A 27027-nucleotide genomic window follows, 5' to 3' on the forward strand; every position below is an offset into this window, starting at 1 on the left:
GACAGCACACTAGGGGCTTAGGAACAACTTTGGGAATGTTGTTGAGTTGCCCAGCTTGATCCCATACTTGATTAAATTGAACATCACAGAAGAAGCTTGAAAACAGAACTCCATCGACATTCTCCATCCAACATGACATAGCTTGAGAGGATCTGCTGGGAAGAATGGCAGAAAATCCCCAAATCCAGGTGTGCAAAGCTTGTCTCCTCATATCCAAGAAGATTCCAGGCTGTAATTCTTGTTGAAAGAGGCTTCAGCTAAGTTCTTATGTTAATGTGATATTTCAGTTTTCTTTATCCATCCATCCATTTTCCAACCCGCTGAATCCGAACACAGGGTCACGGGGGTCTGCTGGAGCCAATCCCAGCCAACACAGGGCACAAGGCAGGAACCAATCATGGGCAGGGTGCCAACCCACCGCAGGACACACACAAACACACCCACACACCAAGCACACACTAGGGCCAATTTAGAATCGCCAATCCACCTAACCTGCATGTCTTTGGACTGTGGGAGGAAACCGGAGCGCCCGGAGGAAACCCACGCAGACACGGGGAGAACAAGCAAACTCCACACAGAGAGGACCCGGGAAGTGAACCCAGGTCTCCTAACTGCGAGGCAGCAGCGCTACCACTGCGCCACCGTGCCGCCCCAGTTTTCTTTATTTTTAATAAATTTGCAAACATTTGTAAAGTCCTGCTTTTGCGTTGCCATTCTGGGGTACTGAGAGTTTCTTGATGTGGGGTTAAAAGTAATTTATATGATTTTAACGCAAGGCTGCAGTGTAGTAAAGTGTGAAACAAATGAAGCGTTCCGAATACCTTCTGGATCCACTGTATGTCATAAGATGTGTCATCATAACCCTGCTTTTAAAGGAATTGCAAATCAGGGAAGACGAGAAGATAATAATAATACATTTTATTTATTTGTAGGTGCCTTTCTAAACACTCAAGGACACTGAACAATACACACAAAACACACATTATGAACAAAACTAAAATACAAAAATTAAAATCAGACAGAGCAATTGTAATCAAAGAGAAAAAGCAGTCTTAAATAAATGAGTTTTAAGTTTAGATTTGAAAAGTGAGAATGATTCAATATTTCTAAGCTCAGATGGTAGTGAGTTCCAGAGCTGGGGAGCAGAGCAACTGAATGCTCTGCTCCCCATCGTGGTAAGACGGACGAAGGGGACAGTCAAGTGGATGGAGGAAGAGGATCTAAGGGTACGGAAGGGAATGGCAACATGGAGGAGGTCAGACAGATATGGAGGGGCAAGGCTGTGGATAGCTTTAAACTTTAACAGAAGAATTTTGAATTGAATGCAGAACTTAACTGGAAGCCAGTGAAGCTGCTGCAAAATGGGAGTGATATGGTGAACAGAGGGGGTTCTCACTCTAGATGCTGTAGGTGTGAGGTACTTTGCTGTCTCTTTTTCAAATTGCTAGAACATCAGTTAAATGTCATTGTGTGGATAGGTCAAGAATGCTGGGAAAACACTTGCCAATGAGCAGTTAATGGACAGCTAGACTCCAGCTGAGAAGAGAGAGATGAGAACAAGTTATGTAGAATGCAATTGGTTGGTGAGTTTTGTATAAAGCAGACTAACAGATCCCTGACAAGCAGAAGCTCACTGTGGATGAACTGGGAGAAAATATATATATATATATATCTAGGCATATGCATTGTAGCTGTCATTCCTAGATGTCACCAGCGAGGAACTGCTCAGGGTTCACGCTCCTACTGTCTCAATCCACTCCACTCTGAGCTGGAACATGTTGCCGCTAATTGTACTTTTTTCACTAAAGGAACTATTCCTTAGGAAGGAGCCGATGTGATTGCCTGGCCTGTGATGTAGATTTTCCTGAGCAGAAGGTCTCGGCAGCCACACTGGGATAAGACTCTTCACTTCTTTGAACTGGCATAGGCAACAGCATTAATAGCAAGTACAGCCAGTACTGAACCGCTTGTAGAGAATTTCTCAGCAAAGACCGGCCTACTCAGTATCCTTTTTTATCATATGATTTCTCTGTGGAGGAGATGGAGTAGGGAGCTGGAGAAGGGACGTCAGTCACAAAGACTGCAAGATTACAGTTCTAGCAAGCTCTGGAAAGCATGGCAGAAAAATAAATGTTTTCACTTCTTCTGTAGCAATAACTTTTCCAACACCCTGCTCACTGGTATGTCTGAAACAAGTCCTCTGCTTGGACGAAGGCTTGCCGATGACCCAGATGGCAGTTACCATAAGAGCAACAGAGAGAGCGAGAGAAAGACATCCAGCAATCAAACGAACAGGGTGGCTTTTCTTTATTCTAGAAATCATACATCATGCCTGTGTCCTCTTGCATCTTCATTTTCCCCAAACGCCCAATGAGTGGCGATTCCCAGGTTGAGACATTAAATACATTTGACAAGTTATTTAATTTTGTGCTTGAAAGTATTCACGAGAATGTGCAATGTTGGCTCATGGGATATGTAAGTCTTTTCCTTTAAGTTTTGTTTTAGTCTCAGTTGAACATACCCAAGAATATTCAATTACCCATTAAGTATACTTTTCGATTACTAAAAATAACAGCACATTGCTCTTTTTATTGTAGATAAAGTGGTGATGAAATGTTTCATGAGTGTTCTTTACTAATGCAAATTAACGCTAAGTGAACTTACAGACAAATAACATGAGCAACGCAGAACTTCATCCTTCCAATTAATCTGATTTTACTTAGCTACTGGAATTTAACTCTTACATGGTAAATCGTTAAAAAAGAAAAGAGAAATAGTTTCATTTTGGAGCTAATTGCAGAAGCCCACCTTTACATTTACATGGGCTATGATCTATCACTCACTTGCTACTGTACGATTGTCTGCAGGCTTTCATCTCTGACCCAGACCTTCTCCTCATCACTTCTTGATTTCATTAATGCATCTATTAACTAGCAATCTTTCCATTTTCACATTGACACTATTGTAAAAAAGACTGCATTCATTTTATTGTACACTTTTAACAGCAGGTATATTCACAGAGCACTTTACAAAGCATAAAAAGACCATATTTCAAAGTAACAAATAGTAATATGCTACACTTTAGCAGTAATTAAATATATATTTACATAATAACTCATACCAGCGATGAGTTTTAGAAAACTGAGTAGAGTCGACATGGTTAGAATAGCAAACAACAAGCTGTGTATACAGTACTCTGAAACTAACTGAATACAATGTATTGCTCTTTTAACCAAATCTGAAAGCATGACAAAAATGTCAGCATTACTTTTGGCCAAAATGAGTCAGTAACCGGCATGAGCTGTGCTTTAGGTAGAAGGCATGTGTATAGAGTGTTTCTATATGCATGTAAAATGATAGTGGTGTCTAGTATAATTTTTGGTATACCTGTAAAATGACTCAAAGACAGAGTAAGACATTGTGAATAGTAAGCGAAAGTCAGTAGCAGATCAAGCATGAAGAAATCAAATTTGACAAGGCCAGGTCTTAATGATTCAGGAGTACAAGGATTCAAGGAACGCAGGAAATGTCTGCACTAGGGAGACAAAGAAAACTCAGCTAATGATCACTGATAAAGTAAGCCTGCTGAAATCACAATACTACACGGCTCTCAGGGAAGAACACAAATTGCTCTTGCTACGCAGTAAGAGATGCTGAGACTGTGAAGGTGAGACCACTTTGTCATGAAACAATAAATCATGCCTGCACTCCATACCTTAATTGATTTTAAAGTCACAAAACAAAATAAATATGGATGAAAATAACAGTCAGATAGTTTTCAACTTCTTACTTCAAAATTATTTCCAAGAGTTTTCCTTAACCAAAGATTCAAAGTTTTGCTGGCAGACCATCAAAACGTCCCACAAAATGGAGGCCAGAATCCTAACTGACCTTCCCCAAATAGGTCTCACTCCAGGGAAGCCTGACCATAGGAAATTGGGATGCTTCAGGCCTATCTAGGCCTTAAAACAGAGAATAGACTTTTAAAGTTCCAAATGTAAAAGACAGTCATATATATCTCAAAATGTGTCTCACAAGAGGGAGAAACGTACAATTCTAGCTTGTACAGAGATAAGTCCAACCAGTCTGTTCCTAAAAAAATAAATAACAAAAATATCAAAATACTGTACAACTAAGAAAAAATAGTGACAAAAAGGTGCCTTAAAGGCAATCCATAGCAAACAAGTTCGGAATTGTAATCCAACAGAATAAACCAATAAACAGAAGCAAAAAGATCAAAATAACTAGCAAAGACTAAAGAAACAGCACTGCTAACAAAACTCACATCCAAAGCACATTCAATGAACTGCAAGGGACTGCAAATCCTATGAACCTTTATAGGACTGGGAGCAGGCCCTCGACTGTGATACCCAGGTGGCCCTGCCTCTTGGGGAACCACCACAAAATGGAGGGATCCTAAATAAATTTAAAGAAAGAGCACATTAGATATAAATAAAGCAAAAATACATTAAACATATCAAATATGTGGTACAGGAAAAGAGCAATATTAACAGAAATAACCAAACTAAATAATTCAAAACAAAAAAGTCAAAGAAAAGCGACATAAACATAAGGTAGGGAAGGAGCAGTCTTAAAAAGACCATTGGTTATTCAACACTCTCCTCTTCTATATCCATCATCTTCTCCAATCTGGAGTCCTCCTCATATGAGGTTCAAGATAGCAGCTGTCTGTTGCTTCCCACCACTTTGAAGCAAACCATGTCAGGATCAAGACTTCCTAATGTCACGACACATTCAATTTTCCTTCATTAAATGGATTTTTTTCTGTCAGTATTTTTAAGGTTACTGATTGGTTTTAAGATCAAAGAAAATAATTGTGTTGTTAGTTTTTTTTTTTCCACTTCAGGGAAAAAGCTAAAATTATTGTTACGTGTTTTGTTTTTATTAGACTACCATTTTGAATTTTGTGGTTTGTTGTCATGACATTGTGAGTCATTTCTCAAAAGTGTGGTTTCAATTGTTCCTCTTGTGTTGCTGATAATCTCTTCTGAGATGAAAGACCCTGTCGGAAATCCAGAAACCCCAGCAGCACCTCATCAATGAGATGTTTATGGTAGTATGGCTGACATCTGCTTGGAGTTTTCCTAATGGCATTTAAAGGGCTCTGAGAGAATGAAGAAAACTAAATTTCTGGTCTGATGGAACAAAAATCGAACTCTTTGGGCAGAAAACAAGCACAATACCTGATGAAGATAAGGCTCTGCTCATCATCTGCCTAGTATCAAGTATGGGGGTGTCAGCATCATGCTGTGAGGTGCTTCTCAGTGGAAAGGACATAGAGACTGGTCAGAATTGAGGGAATGATGAATGCAACTAAATACAGAGAAGTTCTTGAAGAAAACCTGTTCCAGAGTGACACTTTAAAAGCTGGCACTGCCTGGGGAACAACATCCAAGCCTATTGAAAAACACTAAACAAGAAAGAAAGAAAGAAAGAAAGAAAGAAAGAAAGAAAGAAAGAAAGAAAGAAAGAAAGAAAGAAAGAAAAGAAATTACATTGATTGAAATTACTGTCTGACATATTGGATTTTGTTGTTCGTTCTTTCTTTCTTACTGGTTTTGATCCCTGCAAGTTTTCTGTTTACATTTTTTTCCTTTTTTCCTGTCTACTCCCATCCATGGCAGAAAATCTGAGAACTTTGCTCCAAGGCCAACTGAAAGTGCTTATTATTACAGGACCCTAACTACCTCCTTTCTGTTGATAGATCACACTGCCATATTTCATGTCACCCTTTCCAATCCAAGCCTCTCCTGGCACCTCCCTCAGTTTGTTGTTTGAAGGATGTAGCTTGAAATGATATTATGTCAGACACAGAGGACACCATCTGGGCTACCCAAAAAGGTAGGTAGTACCACTTCAAGCCAAGAGAGGGAAGCAGTTGCTGATGCCTTCTTGCTTTCCTCCAAAGTTCAGAACAACTAACTGACGTCACTTCCCTTCTTTCTCCAGAAGTCCAGCTTCTTCTGGGACCTACACTTTATAAATCTACCGACCACTGGAAGACGTTGTACATTCTTTGACCAGGGAGAACGGGAGACAGAAATCGCATTCTGTGCACTACACAACTGTGATATTGTGTGCCAACTAAGTGGCTGAGGCTGTTCAACCCTTAAAATTTTGATCTTATTATTTATTTTCCCTTTTCTTTCAGTTAAACATGTTTTCACTGTGGAGGTGCCCCAAACTCTTTATTTTTGCTTGTCTGGTAGTGTTACAATATCAAATATCATTTATAGTGATAATTAGCTGTGTGTTGAACTTCCATAAAACAAAGTCTGTAACTTGTAGAACGAGGCTGTGCCTAAAGAAGAAACAAAAAGAGAACTCAGGCTTTAAACATATAGAGATTCCAAAGTTGGGACTCACTGTACATTTCTGTATTTTCCTTACAGTTCAGTGTTCTCAAACTTTTAGAAATATATATATATCAGTATCTCCCTGTCCAAAAGCACACAAGTCTACTTTATAACAAAAACTCTCATAAAAAACAGACTTTGTTAAAATCAGCTCCTCATACCGTTGACTGGAGGTAGCCTCACAGCGAGTAGAAATAAATAAGATAGCCAGACCTACGGTTATAACATATAGCTGTGAAGGTCCATAAATAATTAAATACTAATGTATTTGCTGTCAGCTGAGATTGGAGAAATATACTGGATGCGCAGACTCTGAGCTGATATTTTGCATGCTTCTACCTGATATGATATTAAAGTCGAAGTTTCAGAAAGCAATGCTACTGTCCCAAATAGCTTTCCATAATAAGCACCTCAGGAGCACAAGGTGAGATTCTGAAAATGCTTTTGCTCAACTGGCTATTACTCTCTTTCATAAGTCTGATGCCAGCGCCTGCTTTACATTTCTCTTTAAGGTAGGAATGAGCTTGCTGCTGGCTCTCTGTGCGTAAACATTAGGATCCATTTGGGCCTCTTGGGTAAGGAGCTGGGCTGTAAACCACAAGGTTGTTGTGTCAGTCTTCACCACTGACTCCTTGTGCATTGGGAAAGTGCCGTAAAAGTAACGGACAAGATAAAGATGTAGCGTCTTAGTAAGCAGAAAAGGGAAAGAAGTGGAAGTGTTTTATAAAAAAATAAAGCTAAATTAGAAAGTTGGGAGAGCATGTCAAGTCTTCTCCTAATTTCTCCTGTCCTCATGTAGGTTAAGGAATCATTTCCAACATTAGGGTTGTGGGTATTGTCTTACAATTCAAAGAGGGTCCTCTGTTACTGTTAGGAAGACTTTTGTTGTTCTTTATTGATTATGTGCATTCTATTTATTTATTGTCATAATTATTCTTTATACACAGAGGACTCAGAAAGTATGCAGACTTCTTTACTTTCTGCGCATTTAATTGTACTGTAGATTTAATTACAATGATATAATAGTTGCAGAGGAGAGATGCTGGGTATATTGGGAGAATGATGCTAAGGATAGAGCTGCCAGGCAAGGGGAAAAGAGAAAGGTCTAAGCGAAGGTTTATGGATGTGATGAGAGAGGACATGCAGGTGATGGGTGTAACAGAACAAGATGCAGAGGACAGAAAGATATGGAAGAAGATGATCCGCTGTGGCGACCCCTAACGGGAGCAGCAGAAAGAAGAAGAAGATTTCGTTAATAATGAATAAATTTGCCAGTGAACACTGAAATCTCTCATTAATTTAAGTATTCAGGCCCTTTGCTGTGTGGCACTTCAAATTGTGGTCAGGTGCATCCTGTTTGCTTTAATTTTCTTTGAATTGTGTCTACAACTCGATTGGAGATCACCTGTGGCAAACTGAATTGATTGGACAGTTTAGTAAAGTATCTCTCCAGGGATGCTAGATGGCAGCCCCCCTGGGTGGCAGTGGTGCCTCGGATTCCTGCAGGGCTCAATGGGAGATGGAGTTCTCTACGACCCTGTTGGGATCCGGGGGTGCCGCCAGGGGGCACTGCAGTGATTCCTGAGCCCATGTAGGCGGTTCTTCCACCACACCCGGAAGTGCAGCTGGAAATGGGTCATCAAACACCTGGAGCCAGCAGCCACCACTCCAAGAGCTAGAGTCGGGAGGAGGGAGACAAAGCTTGCCAGAGAGGAGTGAAGGAGACTAAGAAGAGAAAAGTATTGTTGTGCCTGTGGGAATGGGGAAGGTGTTGCCCACAGGTGAAGAATAAGAAATAAAACATGTATTTGTTTTATAAGTGTGCCGGGTCTGTGTCGGGTTGAGCACTCGTATAGCGCCCTTTGTCACAATATATATATAAAATCTAATGTCTGTCTGTCTGTTTGTCCTGTTTTCACGAGAGAACTTCTTAACAGGTTTTTTTTCTGTAATTTGCTTGAACATTTCGGTTGATTTTGCGACTTCTCTCATCGCGCCAAGTGTCACAGTTCACTTGCTGTACCAATTTATTTGTATGAATCAGAGAAAGCGATTGCAGGCTGAGGGGACAGGTGCAGGGCCCTCCTCACTCACGCGTCAGCCTCCATTCGAGTTGGTTTACCTCTCACCATGTGTTGGAGCGTACCTTGCCTCCTCTTAGCTAGCTATACCTGTTTGTTCAACAGACATTATGATCTGCAGATTGTTAAGGAGTAACGTTTGAAGTTTTTGAGAGAGAGATCACAGCTACATGTGTTTTGCTGCTGATTGCCAGAGATATCACGGCCACGTGCTTTTCTCCCCACGTGGTGGACGCTCTCTCGTCAGAGCTGAACACGATCAGATACAGTGCCAATGTTTGACGTTGGTGCGTACCTACCTTCCGCTTGGCCAGAATTACATTTTTTTTTCAATTGATTTTTAAAGTTTGTCCTGTTTCACTACAATGTGGGCGGAACTGCAGGGGACAGATAGTTTTGAAATTAATAAAGAAGCAGGTTTCCAATACCAAAGTCTAGTAGTTTATCAAGGCACATGCCTGTGTATGTAAGCTTCCACAATTCAAACTCTCTGTAAACCTCCGCAATCAAACTGTGGTGAGGCATAGATTAGGGCAAGGCTGTAGCGCTGCCACATAAAGAATAATGTTTTCTGCTGTCGATCGGTTTTTTTTGGGGGGGGGGGGGATTTGGGGGGGTTTACAGTCTTCCAACCGAGATTGACAGCGGTGCCCCAGAGGTGGAACTTCCGGTTTGTTCGAGGAGTAATTTGCATAAAGCACGCCATTTTAAAGAGAGGAGAGAGAAGAGAGAAAGAAGAAGAGCATCGGATAATAGAAAAGGCAGATCAGCTTCTGCTCTGGCCATGGGAAAAGCCTAGGAGCTCCTATCAGTCCTGTCGGAAGGTGGATGGTCATCTCTTTAGTACCTGGGAATCGATCGTTCTGCTATTACCTACGGACTTGGGTGAGCTATCTAAACGGACTTACTTTACTTTAATCATGGCGCAAGTCTGACTGTACGTCTTTTAAGACGAAGAGGAGATTGGATATATAGTCCGCTATTTTCAGGACTCCGCATCAGCTTGACGGCCGTTACGGGAGTATTACAGTGGACTATTCTGCGGATCTATCTATTATCGCTGGAACGGGAATTGGAGGGATTGAATACTATTGATGTGTAGATACATGTATACGTGTGTGGCGCTGCAAATTAAGGGTTACTTAGGTTCGGGCGGGGCGATCCATGTGTAAGGGATTGTTTTTCTATTTGTTGTTTATTTGATGGACTGCATTGATATTAAGGGATTGTTTTTATGAGAATAAAGGCTATACAGGAAATTTATTAAGGTGTGATATTGGCCTATCCTTTTAACATCTGCCTTTAGCTAGGTCAGAATAGTGGTAGCAATACTCTCAGGCTAGTGCTCGAGACGAATTGTTACAAGGCTATGAAATTATTTCTCAAGCTTTGAGAGTTCCCAGAAGCACAGTGGCCTCAATAAGTGTGAAATGGAAGAAGTTTGTAAAAAACAGATCTCTTCCTAGAGTTGGCCATCCAGAAAAACTGAATAATTGGACAAGAAGGGCATCAGGCAGAGAGGTGAGCAAGAACCCAATGGTCACTCTAAAAGAACTTCTAACAGTCCTCTGCTGAGATGAATGAACCTGTCGGAAAGCAAACCATCTCAACAGCACCTTATCAATGAGGTGTTTATGGTAGTGTGGCTGACTTCTGCTTGAAGTTTGCCTAATGGTATTTAAAGAGCTCTGAGAGAATGAAGAAAACAACATTTCCTGTCTGATGAAACAAAAATCGAACTCTTTGGTCAGAAAACAAGCACAATGCCTGTTGAAGACAACGCTCTGTTCATCACCTGCCAAATATCATCCCAATGGTGAAGCATGGTGGTAGCAGTATCATGCTATGGGGTGCCTTTCAATGGAAGGGACAGAGAGACTGGTCAGAATTGAGGGAATGATGAATGCAACTAAATACGGAGAGGTTCGTGATGAAAACCTGCTCCAAAGTGCACACGAGCTCAGGCTGATTTACCTTTCAGGACGACAATGACTTGCAGCATACAATCAAGATAACATTAGAGTAACTTTGGGACAAATCTCTGACTGTCTTTGAGTGGCCCAACCAAATCACAGACTTAAATTCCACACAACATCTGTGGAGAGTCACTCACGGGCACATGGGAGGCAGCTAAAGGGTTCAAAAGTGGATACTTCCATGGCGGACCATAGGGTGGCAAAGTGCACTGAATCCTTTCTCTTTTTCCTCTGCAGACCAACCGTGGGAAATTCTGCCTGGACCTAATGACATGACTTCTGGTTCCTGGCCCAATGACGTCACTTCTGGTTCCTGCCCTGATGACATCATTTCCCCTGACCGTCTTTAAAACCGCCATATTGCGTCTGTCTCCTCAGTTCTGTTTTGGTCTGTGAAGACCAATTGATGAAATCTTTGCTCTTTTCACAGCCAACTTTTAAGTATACGGGATGGCTGTCCGAAACCTTTTTTGCTTTATTGTTGGCATCATTTCACAGGAGAGACTTGAAGATGGCAGTTTACAGATGCTTCCCACCCAATCTAACAGCACTTCAGAGGATCTGCCAGGGAGAATGTAGTAAACTGTTCATATCCACTTACCCAGGACGACTTGAAGTTGTAATTGCTGCCAAAGGGGCTTCTACAAAGTACCGAATTAAGGGGCTGAATAATTATATGAATAAGAGATTTCAGTTTTATATTTTTTAATAAATGTTGAGACCTTTCTGAAAGCATGTTTTCAGTTTGTCATTATGGGTTAATGGGAGTAGATTGACAGGTAAAAATGACAAATGTATCCATTTCCATATCCAATTCCATGTGAATTTCCCATTGGGATTAATAAAGTATCTATCTATCTATCTATCTATCTATCTATCTATCTATCTATCTATCTATCTATCTATCTATCTATCTATCTATCTATCTATCTATCTATCATTTAAAATTACCGTATATACTCGTGAATAAGTTCTCCAGCGGATAAGTGGGGAATTGATTTTAATGTAAAATTTCTGGTATTTTATAATGTCAGTCATATAAGTCAAATGCGGAAAACTCACGCTATTGGTCCAAGAGATTACGATATGCTAATGATCACCTGAGAGAGTAACCATGGAGCACACTGTCTTTTTTTTTCTATGTGAGTGCGGCAATGTGCTGTATCAGCGCGTGCTCCTAACCTCTCTCTCTCTCTCGTGCCTATGTGACTACACGGTAATACCCAAACTATTCCGAAGCAATGTTTGCACTGATTTGTGTTTTTTGAATCTCACACTCTCATACACCTTTATCATAAGAGCATCCCTTATCTATGATGGAGCGTTCAATCAGAAGAAAATATGAAGCTGGTTTTAAATTAAACATTGTTGAACTAGCGAAAGAAATTGGTAACTGTAACTGCGCTGCTGCAACAAACTTTGATGCGCCTGAGAAACTGATGCAAGATTGGAGGAAGCAAGAAGATGTGAAAAAAAAAAACTTTAAGCGTCGCATTTTTGAATGGGCACATAAGTCGGGATCTAATTTTATGATCGATTTTTCGGGTTTCATATGTGTTCCAACTTATATGTGTGCAGAAAGTGAAGGTTCTGAATATTTTCTAAAAGCATTGTAAATTTAAAAATTGTAACAAAGTAGATTTATGTGCTTGTTTTGGGGAACCAGAAGGTCTCCTTATTTATTTCATAGGAATTGAAGCACACAGCTAGTGGCCGTTGTGTCCTTGTCTGGGTTTACTTGCAAATGTTTTGTTTTCATTCTTGAGCTTTGGCTCTACAGTTCCAATTTGTCAGCCTGTTGTGGAAGGTATGAGGTTCTCCATAAGAGTGTACTGATGGATAGATAAAACGTAAAATCAAAATAGAGGAAAAACCTAAATGATACAATACAACTGGGGATGACTTAAAGTAAACAAATACAAATTATTATCCCATCCGCTACAATGTAAATTGAACATGATCTGCTTTAAACTGGGGTTTAGGTGACCAGGGGCTCATGTGTAAATGGTGCGTACGCACAAAAATGTTGCGTACTCCCGATTCCACGCTCAAATCGTGATGTATAAAACCTAAACTTGGCATAAAGCCACGCACATTTTCACAGTAGCTCAAATACAGGTGTACACTAGTTCTCCGCTTGATTTTGCAAACTGGCGGCACCCAGCGTCAAAGCAGTGCTACTCTACTCTTCCTGTGTGGTTTCCCTTTCTTTTTTAGATCCACATCCCTGACGCAGCTTTATAAATACACTGAAATTAACCGCATATTGTTTATTAGTTTAATGCATCTGATTGTAATTAACCTGTAACAATATAATGGTCCACAGAATGGTCAAACTATTCTAAATACCATAGCTGCTTTAGCGTTGTTACTCTCACTGCACCTACTTCTTCTTCTTTCAGCTGCTCCTGTTAGGGGTTGCTACAGCGGATCCTGTTTTTCCATATTACTCTCACTGCACCACTCAGAATATTTATATCACTGTATCTGAGTTGGGAATCACAGCTGTACAGCAGCTGATCAGAAACAGAATTATCGATATACAGCATCAAGCACACGCTGCCTCAACCATGCTGCCTGTTTGAACTTCTCTCACACGGCAAACGCATCAGAGCATTTCCTGTAGGGACATCGCAGTTCAGAAACAGTTTCATCCCAAGAACTATAAAGGCACTCAATCAGTCCATCAAGTGCTCCTTGTAGAAGTTTGTACTTATAAGTACAATTACCTCACCGTAAACTTGAGATACAGTTATAATATTGCACAACCTGAGCCAATTTATAAAGCACGTATTTACATATGATGACAATATCATTTTTAATATGAAATGCAGCAAAATATGTTTATTACATTATACAGATAAAATGTTAACATCATTTAAACAATCTATATTGTTAATAATTAAACGTGAGGACACAGTGTCACAGCGCTAGCTAGTTCAGGGATTTTTCCTGCCTCGCACTGCATTCTTGTTGGGACTGGTGCAACACTGGAAGGATAGATGGATAGAATAATTAAACACGTACTACGAAGATATTTCACTGTTCCTTAAAAGTTTTAAAGATTTGGCATTCTAAGCTTACAGATGGCTTAATGTATTACAGAGATGATTGTGTGGCGATTGTTTACTTGGAGAAAGAAAAGAAAGGACAGGAACTGGGGGTTAGTACGTGTGAAAGAGACAGTACTGCTGCAATAAATTATTTCATCGAAGGTCGCGCACGGCACAGCAAGCATCTTCTTGAGGCAGTCTCTGGACAGGGCGCCAGCTCATCACTATCACTGCGCCACTGTGTTCCCATGTTTAATAACATGCTTTAACTCCTATCATCATGAAAATGATATCAAGTATACAGTACATCTCAGTATTTTAATTATTCAGAGAGCTGTAATATCATGAATGTAATGGATTCTGTGTCCTGTCGGAGGAAGAGAAAGCCTGTTTAAGAAGCACGTAGTGATTCACACACATAGAGCACATAGAAGAACACATACAAAACAAAGTATTTAACATGCTACTTTAGCTAGAATGGGATTTGAGAAATTAGTAAATTAAACAATTTAAAGATGAAGTTTATTATGTTCTACTTTAATGACAAAATAAACTACGTGATTAAAATGGAAATTTCAAGATTAAAGTTGACATTTCAAGCTTTTTTCTCACTGTATCCCTATTTTTTTTCTTTTCTCTGTACCATAATAAGCTTCCATATGACACTCAGACGGTGGACTATGACTTGCCTTTTCACGACGACTTTGATATCTGACAACTTCTTTTTTATTTCGGGCACTGTGCGACTTTGTGAACTTGAGCTTTCGAGTTTCTCCGACACGCTATGTTACTCGATCAACTTTCTTTTGTTGATTATACCGCTGATTAAACCAACAAATAGTACGTTTTTCTTTGCCTCCACTTGGTATTCTCTAAAATTCTTCTATTTTCCCCCGTGCTTTTGCCATTGCCTTTTCACAGAATGCTCAGCTTAAGGGCTATTTATATTGATTTGCATATTCAAAGAGGCGTAATTCTGGGGGCAGTTGGGGCAGAACAGCAGGCATGTGCACGTGCGTTACTTTTCATGCTGACTGGGATTTATGGAGCGGAAGAACGTGGAAGTTGGTGAACGCACAGATTTATACATCTGGATTTTTTTGTGTGTACGCACATTTCCACTTTTGTCCTTACGCCCTGTTTTAGTCTGAATTCTACGCATGACGTGATACATGAGGCCCCAGGTGGTGTTTGCTTCTACTTCCCATCTTCAGAGTTCCCAGCTCAGATCCTGGTTTGGTTCAATACCTTTTTTGGCCTTTCTCTGTGTACTACAACTTGTCTCCTCCATTTCAAACAAGTGCTTTGAGTTCATTGACATCTACACATTGGGTGTACACACAAGTGTGTATCATGATGGACCGATGCTCCAGTCACAGTTGCTTCCTGCCTTGTGCCCAGTGCTGCTATGGTCCCCATTAACTAGAATTGGTTTAAGTCGGTTCAAAGACTGATAGGTGACTTTATGTTTTAATAGTGAAGGCATTTCCATACTTATTGATTGTTGATATACATCAAAGACTTTATGTTGCCTTTACAAACCTTCATTAGGCTTGGTCATCAGGAGAGGGAGATCACGTGTAATTATTGACAAAGATTAAAAGGTTTTTAAAGGTTAACAAAAACATGCATAATGTTTAATATTATGACCAGGCTTCAGTAATTTAACATTTTTGAGGAAATATTAGTAAATATGGAAATTATTTCTTCACACTGACATTGTGGTGCTCACCTAACTACACAAAGGACAAACTTGATGTTCCACAAATTCCTTAATTTAAACCTACAGATATGTTTTTTTTTAGTTGAATATCGGCTCCAGTGTAATTTTCACCAGTTACAATATGCTACTAGGGTGCTTTTCCTTTTCTCATTTCTCTCTCCTAGAAATACATCTCATTTCAGAGTAGCACTGAATCCTGGCATGAGGCACAATTCAGCAAATCTCTGAGATCCAAGACCAGCAGCTGCTCCCTGTAGAGTTGCACGTCACCCAAAGATTAATGACTCAGTTTGCAGAGTGTCATTCAAAACATATGCGGAACATTAGTCAGGTCCATTAATATACTTGATAACCAACTTAGAATTACTGAAACTGGCCTACAATGGCAGAATAGCTTCCACAGTGTAATACGCATCCCTGGAGATGGCAAAGGGCCTAGACTGCTGTCAAAAAGAGTGTAATTTTTTTCCATTAAAAATAAAACTCGGCAGGATTCTCAACTATTTCAACTTTGAGCTAATAATGCACTCTGAATCTGGGCTCCAGCATCTGCCAGGTGGCTTAAGGTGAAGACTTCCTAGGTAAAATTAGAACGTAAATGATTTTACCACAGCAGTATTCACTTCATAATGACAGGTCTAAACTCAAACGTAAACTGTCCTGACAATTCGTAAGTATGAACACACACGAACTCGGATCTGTCGATAATGTAACTGAGGATGAGGAGTGCAAATGAGGACACATACAGTCATATGAAAAAGTTTGGGAACCCCTCTCAGCCTGCATAATAATTTACTCTACTTTCAACAAAAAGATAACAGCGATAATTTCCTAGGAACATCTAAGTAGTGGGGTGTTTTCCGAACAAAGATTTTTAGTGAAGCAGTATTTAGTTGTATGAAATTAAATCAAATGTGAAAAACTGGCTGTGCAAAAATGTGGGTCCCCTTGTAATTTTGCTGATGTGAATGCGTGTAACTGCTCAATACTGATTACTTGCAACACCAAACACAAAACGTGTCAACCTGGTTGGCATCCCAAATATTTCTGTGTGGTCTCACTATGTTTAATTATTGAAAGAGTTTTTGTAAAAAGCCACATTTCCTCCTGGGGACAAATAAAGTTCAATCTGTCTTTTGAAGCAGAAAAAAATTACAAAAATGTATATTAGACCAACTTCCCCTTCCTTTTGTGTTCATTACAATTAATGTCCATCCATCCATTTTCTAACCCGCTGAATCCGAACACAGGGTCACGGGGGTCTGCTGGAGCCAATCCCAGCCAACACAGGGCATAAGGCAGGAAACAATCCTGGGCAGGGTGCCAACCCACCGCAGGTACAATTAATGTAACAAACAAATTGATAAATGCAAGATAACATTTGCAGGAAATCAATTTTCTTCTGATAGCTCAGTTAATGAACTTCACTGAAACATTTTTAGAAGGAGTATGTCACTTTGTGGCAAAAACGTACTAAATAGCTGCATGCTTTGGGTTCGCATATTTGCACCAAATAAAATTAAAAATGATAGAGAGGGAATCCTTTGTTCGGGTTTGCTGTTGCTTGGTGTGTTTTATCTCATGTGGTAGTCTCACTGTCTTCAACATTGATGTTCATTATGGAACTCCACAGAATTAGACTGCATTTTGCTGCTAACTTACTAGAAGCAGTGTTGAGAGCCATTCCCTGGCTATAGTGAAACCAGCAATGTTATATTTGTTGGAGACGGTGGCACTGAGCAGAAACCAGGAGACAGAGCTGGAGGTGGCAGAGTTAAAGATGCTAAGATTTGCATTGGGTGTGACGAGGATGGACAGGATTAGAAATGAGTAAATTAGAGGGTCAGCTCAAGTTGGACGGTTGGGAGACAAAGTCAGAGAGATGAGATTGCTTTGGTTTGGACATGTGTAGAGGAGAAATGCTGGGTATATTGGGAGAAGGATGCGAAGGATAGAGCTGCCAGGGAAGAGGAAAAGAGGAAGGACTAAGCGAAGGTTTATGGATGTGGTGAGAGAGGACATGCAGGTGATGGGTGTAACAGAACAAGATGCAGTGGACAGGAAGGTATGGAAGAAGATGATCCACTGTGGCAACCTCTAACGGGAGCAGCCGAAAGAAGAAGAAGAAGGTCTCATTAGTCTCAGCTGCTGTGTTTGTAGTTTGCTCAAATCATCATTTCAGTTGTTTTTAATTTTCTCGTATACGAAGTACTGTATAGGGAAAGTATTGTAATTGTCCAAAAATTCGATGTTGAGATTTTTATGAATCTCGATGTTTTAGACCTCCATGACTTTCTCGTATACGAAGTATAGGGAAGTACTGTAATCATCCAAAAATTAGCTGTCAAGATTTTGATGAATCTCGACATTTTAGATCTCCCTGATTCTGAAAATACCAATTTTGGAATTATGTCTGTGTGTGTGTGTGTGTGTGTGTGTGTGTGTGTGTGTGTGTGTGTGTGTGTGTGTGTGTGTGTGTGTGTAAACACGATAACTTTAGTATGCTTTCAGTTAGGTCAACCAGATTTTGCATACAAGTATTAGGTACAAAACGTAGATTTCCATCAAATTTTGGGCTATTTCTGTTATCCAGAAGTGGTACTTTACCTTTTATTCATGTAGCTGCAGAATCCGATTTATTCAACTTTGCTTTTATAATAATTGTTCAATATGTTGTTAATTTGATTTGATTTGTTGTTGATGGTTCTTTAATGTACATAATGTAAAAATATAATCTTTGTCTTGCGGTTTACTCTTCAAATATCCATCCCCATATCTGAGTATATGAGAAAGTCTAGGGGAGACCACTCCTGATGTTTGTTTTAAGCTGTAGAAGTCAGGTAGAATTTTCTCTCCCTTTGATTTTTCCTTGCTTTGAATGACTATCAATTTTCTCTTCTTCTCTTTTGCCGTATGTCTGGTCTATTAGAGACCTGTCCTGATCATGCTCTATCCACTTGTTTTTAAACTTTTTATTTAGGTGTGATTGGGTTATAGTTATCATTGTGAGGATCGAAGTGCGCCTGGGTGTGTGCTGGATTGAGGACTCTCTCAGTGAAAATGTGACCTGTTCCTTGTTATTTAGACATTTTTTTTGCATTTTCTCAGGCCCTTTTGTGAGTAGCCAAGTCACCGTGGTGGTAGATCTAGCCATGTTTCAGGAGGAGCTTTAGCTCTGTAAGACGTCATATCACAAAAGCAACATTAGATATTAAAGGAAGATGTTTTTAAGATTCTTATTGGTATCAAACACAGTTGTGGTGATGCAACTTCCAAGTAACGTAGCATTCCAAAAAAAGTGCTACATTCTTCACTCACTTCAGTTCAGTCTTGTTAGTTTCAGTAACATTATGGAAAGTGGTCTTCCCATCCAAGTATTTTCAGTGATTTTTCTTAAGAATTTTTCAAGTGTCTCAAATGCCAATTAAATTTGTACATCCATGCAGCATCTGATCACTTTATTAACTTGTCTTCGAAATAATTCCAAAAATACAAGAAAGAGTAATGGAGTCTGCAATGTCTGGAGGCAAAGAGCAGCAGCTTGTGAATAAGCAATTGGACAAATGAGCCATTAAAAAGGCAATCGAGAATTTCCATATTAACTGAATCTGACTGAAAACGTATGTATCGATGGCCTTATGGCTTGAACTCAACAATCGGTAGCCCATGGCAGTGCTGTCATTACCTAAAAGTGTTTATTTTGAGGGAATTCAACAAACAATGAGACTCTTATCTGTCCTGTAAAGACCAGCAGTCTGCCAGCTGCATCTCATTTAGGTGTCATCGGGGGTTCTGATGTCCTCCATCCAGTCAAACGTGACTCTGTGGAACTGATTACGTTGCCCCATTGTGGTTCAGCTGTGTGAATGTGTGTGCCCGTGGAACCCTCTAGAATTTGTTTTTTGCCCTGAGCCCATTTCTGCTGTGCAGATGTGCGAGAGCACTGCCTACTAGACATGGCAGGTTCAGAAAACTGATGGATGTTTTCATCCTTAACAATGAAAAGAGAAAAATGCTGAAGTTTGATAAGTAAATGTATCTGGGGTGTCTTTAATGATCACATCTTTCATTTTCCAATCTACTTTGTGTGCAGACATCTTTAATTGCCTTTAGCAAGATGGCCGTCCATATCAGGATACACATACACACTGGAATGGTGGCATTCAGTTAAAGGAAATGCCGCCATTGGGCTCTGGGAATCACTAGCCCTTCACCGACAGAGTGGTCTGCACCATCTTTTTCAACTTGTTTTTGTTTATTTTACTCACACATTGTAGTGGCGCCCAGCTGCCTCTTCTACAGGAAAGAAAAGCAAACAGGTTAGTTAAAGTCCTCCACCGTCCTGAATGATCGCTTTTCTCAATCCTCCCTTCTGCCATAATCAGGCATTTAGTTTTGGTTTTTCATAATTTCTCCTTGGCCTCTAAAATTTTTGAGACTTTATTTTATGAGTTTTACAGGTGGTCTCGTGTTTTTGTAGTTGATACGTTTTTAACAATATTAAAATAAAAGCAGACTTCCACAGATGCCATTTTGTCTTTCTTATTCCTTGTTAGTCATTGATGGTAGTTATGCTGATGCCAAGTAAGGTCAATTGGAAGTGTGTAGTGTGTAACAACACTGGCTCAAAAGTATAAAGTTCAAGGCATTGTGGACATTGTCAAAGTGTTAGGTTACCACCCTTCAACGGGAGGACGATCATGCTGCTGCTTTTTGCCTCTTCAGCCATCTAATTTCCGTTTACACCTTATGGGTGACTTGGAATGAGGGAGTGTGGTGCCGGCCTCCAGTGGATGTTCGTTCCTGTGCTCGATAACTCCCAGCATCTGAAAGCTGGAATGAGTGTGTTCAGAACACTGGTAAATGAGCTGCTGGAATTGTCTGCTTGAAATTCTTAAATAAAATATAACAAACTAGTCGACGCCTGCCGTAGCATACGGCGGTGTAAGAATAGGAACGGAAAACGGTAAGAAAGTAATTCAGAAATCAAGAAGAAATAAATACTTCTTGAAAGACGCAGTTGTGAATAGCTGTTTTGGTGGAGACGACAGATAATGAGTCAAAAGATCTAACCCTAGAAAAAGCCACGTACAACTGACGCTTCTGAAATTTGATTACGTAAATATAATCAATAACAACCCCAAAAAGATGCTGTTGTAGCATGTCTCTAAGTAATTCTAAGTAATACTACAATATCAGGTCTGTGCTGTGGTCTTTGGGTATCCGACAGTGCATGTAGATTTTCCGGCCAAGCAGGATGACATGTGAAAGTGGTAAATAAATCAGGCTTTCCAAATTTATGTACTATGGCCATGGCATACTGATAGTTTTGTTGCATGTATCTTGGATTTCCTGGAAATGTGGACGGTAATATGATCATTTTGCCTACATGTACGTTGTTATTTTCAGCGTTTGCTTGCAGTGCGTCTGATAGTCCTTTGTATTGTTCCACGCACAGATCTTGTTGATGTAATCTGAGATAGTTGAGAAGCACGCCCTCTGTTTTAACATACGCATCTACGACGTACTGTTGGAATAGTTGGAGTGCAAAATACTAAATGTATTCCTCATTGCTAATCTGTACGCGTAAAATTGGCATTGAGTAAGCCTTATTCACTTGGCACTTCTTTTATCGGGAACATGTTGTAAATCTTTGTGCCAGCCAATGTCTCCGTAAGGGAATAAAAGTGGGTAAACCAGAGGATCGCAGTTCATATTGAGCGTGGAAATCTGTTTACAGGAGTTGCCTATGGGATAGATGCAAATGTCCCTTTCGGCAGGCGGTTCGCCATTTTCTCCAACGAAAATCGCTGCAACATCGGTGTGACATGTCGGGGCATTGTATCGTCGTAAATCCTACTTAGGGTTTTCCTTGAAAACCATTCGTACAGATGCTATTGGATTGGAGTGAGCGATTTCATGCATATGTTTGTATGATTTAGCGAAGGGGTTGATGGTTCTGAGCATGGAATCTAGCTGGAGAAGTAAATTTTCGCTGCATACAGAGTTTGCTTTATTTTGTAAGCGTACTTCAGTAGCTTGCGCTGTGTCAAAAACATACAACTGTCCATATCCTGGAGAGGTAGAAGTGTTAGCGTATAGTGGAGAGATTTGGTGATAAATTTGCCCGTGTATTTTAAAACAGTATGGTCTGTGGCCAGGAGGTTGAGTTATCTGTGCACCCATGGAAGCAAATGCTAGAGAAGAGTTGTATTCTCAAATGTGTTCACGATAATTTTTAGCTTCTGATGTTTGCTGTGTAAGAAGCTGTTGTAAAGACACAGGTGGCTCCCGCAATGGTGGTAAAGCTACTTTACCGTTGTGACAGCACCTCGAGTACTTGTTGGATGTATTACACAGGCAGCGTGGGGAAGGGTTTGGAAGAGGACGAATAGGAATCGAGAAATGCTGTGTTGGCTGCATGTGGGCGGGACCGGTTTTGAAGTGGAAGCAGGACGAACCAGAAGAGAAATATATATGAGATATAAATTCAGTCGATGCTAGTTAATTCAGCGTTAGCATCAGTAAATAATCAAAATCCGAATCTGGAATATTTGTACAAGTGCTATGAAAAGAAGTGGTCCTCTGATTCACTCGTATATGTTGAAAAAAAAAAAAACTATTTTGATTATTTCATGTCATTTTTAGATATTTTTAGGTGCTGAACTTAAAAGTGAAAACTGTTTTTCTCCACCAAGTAGCATTTTTTCACAAAATACATTTATTAGCTGTCTATAGTTTTTTTTAGGTTATAACACTATAGTGAATTACATATCAACATTTTATTTTAATGATAATTTGTTTGAATGATATTTTCTAACATAAAAATCTATGTTTAAAGCAAGCAATTTTATTCAATAATCGTTGTAATACAGCTGGAATTGAACACAGTGACGAGTCTTAGCAGCAGGTAGCAGTTTGTGAAGCTAAGAGATTAAAACGTATTACATCCAGACATAACTTTCTGTTCACACTGACACAGAGAAGTAGAGTTTGTGGAATATTCCAAGAAAGATGGACCCTCGGTTTACTTCACTGATGTATAAACATGGCAGAGATTACAATGCAAAAGAGTGGAGAATCTTTATAGTCACCTGTAAAAGAAGCATAAAAGGACTAATTCTTCATAATGGTAATAAATACGCATCAATACCAGATGATCATTCTGTGCATTTAAAAGAAATCTATGAGAGCTTTGAAAATCTTCTTGTCCAAAATGAGCAGCATTGATTCATATGTGGAGACCTGAAAGTTCTGTGCATCTTACTGGGTCAGCAGTCTCAACATACAGAACTGCCATGTTTTCTCTGTTAGTGGAACAGCAGGGCCAATAATTTACATTGGGTTCAGAAGGAATTGCCAGCTAGTAAAAAGCAACATCATCAGACCAAGCGTTGTGGATTTAGATAAAGTGCCCCTACCACCACTTCATATTAAGCTTGGTTTAATGAAGCCGTCTCTCCAAGCCCTATCAAAAGACAGAGCCAGTTTGGAGCCTGAGAGCTTCCAGGTTTGTCTGAGGCTAAATTCAAAGAGGGCATTTTTGCCGGACCTGATATTAGAAATCTGATGGTGTGATGAATGACCTGGAACAAGAGGCTTGGGTATCACTCAATGAAGTCATTTCTAAGTTATTAAGTAACAGTAAATATCCTAATTACGAAGAAATTGTGAACATTTTATTCGTTTAAGTTTAAGAAATTGAGTTGCAACTAGTGTCTCAAAGATCATTTTTGAATTTTGCATTTGGAATGATTCCCTGAAAATGCTTAGAGCTGTGAGTGTAGAAAGGACAGGGTGAAGGATTCCATCAGGATATCAAGGCAGTGGAAAAAGGTACTGGGGCAATTGGACGTCTGTAGGGTGGCACACTCCAGCTGGATGATTCATAGGGAAGCACCAGAAAAAGTGTACAAACGACAGGCCATAAAATGAAGTTCTGGACCAAAAAAAATAATAAAAAAATGACAAAAGCTAGAGAAGGTATAAGTCAGTGAACATTGTGGCAGATGGCTGGTGCTCTTATCTGGCTGCGGATACCTGCATAATGGTAGGAGAAAGCATGCTCAGGGCATCATCTCCCACAGATCACTAGATGGCTGTCCCCCTGGGTGCTATGGCACCATGGATTCCCACAGAGCATGCTGGGAATTGGAGTTTAGTGGCTCAGCCCTGTTGGGTTCCGGGGATTACTGCTATAGGAACTGAAGACCTCTGCTTCATCTGGCTCTCACCTTACCTGGAAACACTTCTGGACCAAGCCAACAGGATAATGGAAGTACTCCTGAGTACCACATAAAAGGAGCCAGAGTCGGGAGTTAGAAGACGAAGCTTGTGCAGGTGGGAAACTTTTGGCAAGAGTTTCCCACAGCTGAATAAAAGCCTGTATTGTGCTGGAGTTGTGCCTCGTGTCTGCCTGTGTCGGGTATTGGGAGCTGGTGCGCCCCTGCAGGCCACAGCATGTATTGTTTTCTTTATATATATGTTTAAAAAGATGAAATTGAACAGATATTTCATGTGCAATTCATGTAGAACAATATTGTATACATGAATAAATTGTCCAATTTGTTAAATTTTAATTACATTTGTTTTCAATTTTGTACTTAAATGAGACTCAGAGGCACAGTGATAAAGCTGCTGCCCCACCGTATGAAGACAGAGGTTCACATCCAGGTCCTCTGTGTGGAGTTCATGTTCTCCTTGTGTCTGCATGGGCTTCCTCCTGCAGTCCAAAGACATGTAGGTTAGGTGAATTGGTGATGTTAAATTGGCCCGTGTATGTGGTTGGTATGTGTGCAATGGCCTAGCGCCCTGTGGTGACTGCGATAGGCTCCAGCAGCCCCCACGACCCTGGAACTGTTAGAAAATGACATGACGTAACTTAAAGGAGATACAATGGAAACATTCTAATTAAACTTTTTTACTGTGCTCATGAATAGAAATAAAAATAACTACTCACAATGCAAATAAAATGTTTTGAGTTTAATCCTGTGCTAATTAGACCTTCGAGTTGACCCCCTCTCTGTCTGGGCTGTCAGAGCCTTGATTCCACTACACCAGATCCTTACCAACACCTTTTTCTGCATTTTAAAATAAAAACCCATCTAAGATTTTGAGCCAGTCTCTCTCTTCTTATATTTAATCCACAAATTAGTGTTGAAGTTTCTTAGTATTTCTAAATACTTCACGTTTCCAGGCTTTAATTACAAATACCCAACAAAATGAATACGTGGATACACATTTTAGGAACCTCAAAGGGCAGCATGAGCTCCGGAGTTAAACACAGTTACATGATCGTGCTAAGCCCCACGCCAAGTGCTGTAGATGAACGTGATAAAAGCTGCTGTAAATGGACGAAGCATATAATTACTGCAATGCAGAGTGGGGGAAAAGAGCTGTAAAGAGAAAACAATATGGTGAGAACAGAGGGTAGGCAGACAGAGCAGGGAGTTTGAAGAGGAGGCTGAAATACTGCACTGATTGTCACGCTGTAGAGTGGAGGATGTCCTTTAGCTTTCCATTATTAGGAGTTCTTCTCATCCACTCTCTGCTCCTCTCCTTCCAACTTTGAATGTTTTGTTGTTTTCTTCCACAGCATTTCTGAATTTCATAATGCTGCTGCCTTCATGATCATTTGTGGAGTTCCTGCTCTAATGCTTTACAACTCTCTTATCTTGTCAAGAGCATCTCATTTGGTGGTCTGAAAAGAGCAAAATCAAATGAAGGAAGCCATTTCACATGCTCATTTTCCTCTCTGATGTTGCACTGGTGCCTTCTTTGTGTTCGATTTTTTGCCTCATTCATTTCTATGGAGATGGCCGGTAAAGTTATTTGCATTTTATTTGCTCCCACGTTGATGGACTATGGTTTTGCCTGACAATGGTGTGAAGGACACATGATGCTGTAGCAGGGCTTGAATCACACTGACTTTTATATTGACATTCGCATAGTTACTTGTGCAGCTTTTTGCAGGGAAAGGGAAAGGAAAATGGCGACATATTGGAGTTAACAAACGAGCACTTCGATGAAAAGTGAACAAGGTATTCATTTCTGTGTGTTATATGTAAAACAAAAATTAGAAATGTTTATGTTAAATTATTCATATGCTTTATTATGCAGTAATTCAAATTCACAATCCGTCAGTCTGATAGTTGACCATCATTCAGCTGTGGTCATTACAAATTGAACAAAACACACAGTTTATGGTTGGCGTTATGGTCTGTAAAACTTAGAAAGAGAGAATGTGTAATTCTAAACTTTTATTTGCTTTTTAGTCAGTGTAAAAATACTCCATGGTAACTGGGGGGTCTCGTTAGCACTGTGTTGTTGGCTAAACACTGAAATCTACAGTGGCCCCGAAGGGCAAGTGACAGAAAATTTAAAGGTGTGATACATACAATTAAACAAGGTGACGTGCAGAATTAAAAACAAGGTGACACACACAAATAAAAACAAGGTGACACGTACACTTAAAGTAATGCGCAGAAATAAATGTGGTGCCACACAATTAAAAAAGGTGACGTGCACACTTAAAGAAGGTGATGCTCACAATTAAACAAAGTGACGTACACAAATAAAAACAAGGTGACATGCACACTTAAGGTAACGTGCAGAAATAAATGTGGTGCCACACAATTAAAAAAGGTGACGTGCACAATTAAAGACGGTAACAACAAAGTGACACACACAAATAAAAACAAGGTGATGCGCCTACTTAAGGTGACGCACAGTATTAAATAATTAAAAAAGGTGACGTGCGCAATTAAAGAAGGTGACGCTCACAATTAAACAAAGTGACGCACACAAATAAAAACAAGGTGACATGTACACTTAAAGTAACGCGCAGAAATAAATGTGGTGCCACACAATTAAAAAAGGTGACGTGCACAATTAAAGAAGGTAACAACAAAGTGACACACACAAATAAAAACAAGGTGATGCGCCTACTTAAGGTGACGCACGGAAATAATAAGGTGACGCGCACAATTAAACAAAGTGATGCACACATAAAAAACCAGGCGACGCTCGCACTTAAGGTGACGTGCAGAATTAAATGTGGTGCTGCACAATTAAAAAAGGTGATGCGCACAAATATAAAGGTAACGTGCACATTTAAGAAGATGTGCACATTCAAATGAGGTGACGCACAAAATTAGAGATGACGTGCTCACAATCAGAGGGGTGACGACAAGTAAAAGTGTATGGAAAGGGTAGGTACCTTGGCAAAACAAAAGGAAAACATTGACAGGTGGCAAGGTTTTCCTGTCAGTCCACAGGGGAAGTTTCCAGTTAAGTGGTGTGTTGAGTGAGGGAAAGTTAATATAGCATTCTTTTTTCAATTACCGTATATACTTGCGTATAAGTCGGGTCTTGAAACCTGAAATTCCGATCATAAAATCAGACCCCGACTTATACGCCCGTTCAAAAATGTGACACTTAATTTTATTTTTTACATTTTCTTGCTTCCTCCAGTCTCGCACCAGTTTTTCAGACACATCAAATTTTGTTGCCACAGTGAAGTTACCAATTTCTTTCGCCACTTCAAGGACGTTTAATTTAAAACCAGCTTCATATTTTCTTCTGATCGAACATTTCATCGTAGATAAGGGATGCTCTTGTGATAAAGGTTTGTGAGAGTGTGAGATACAAAAAACACACAACAGTGCAAACGTCGCTTCAGAATAGTTCGGGTATTATCGTGTGGTCACGTAGGCACAATACGTAGAAAAGAAAGGCTGTGTGCTCCGTGGTTACTCTCTCAGGTGGGCGTTAGCATGTCATAATCTCTTGGACCAATAGTGTGAGTTTTCTGAATTC

This window comes from Erpetoichthys calabaricus, chromosome 4 (assembly GCF_900747795.2).
Source record: "Erpetoichthys calabaricus chromosome 4, fErpCal1.3, whole genome shotgun sequence".
Taxonomy (NCBI): Eukaryota; Metazoa; Chordata; class Cladistia; order Polypteriformes; family Polypteridae; genus Erpetoichthys; species Erpetoichthys calabaricus.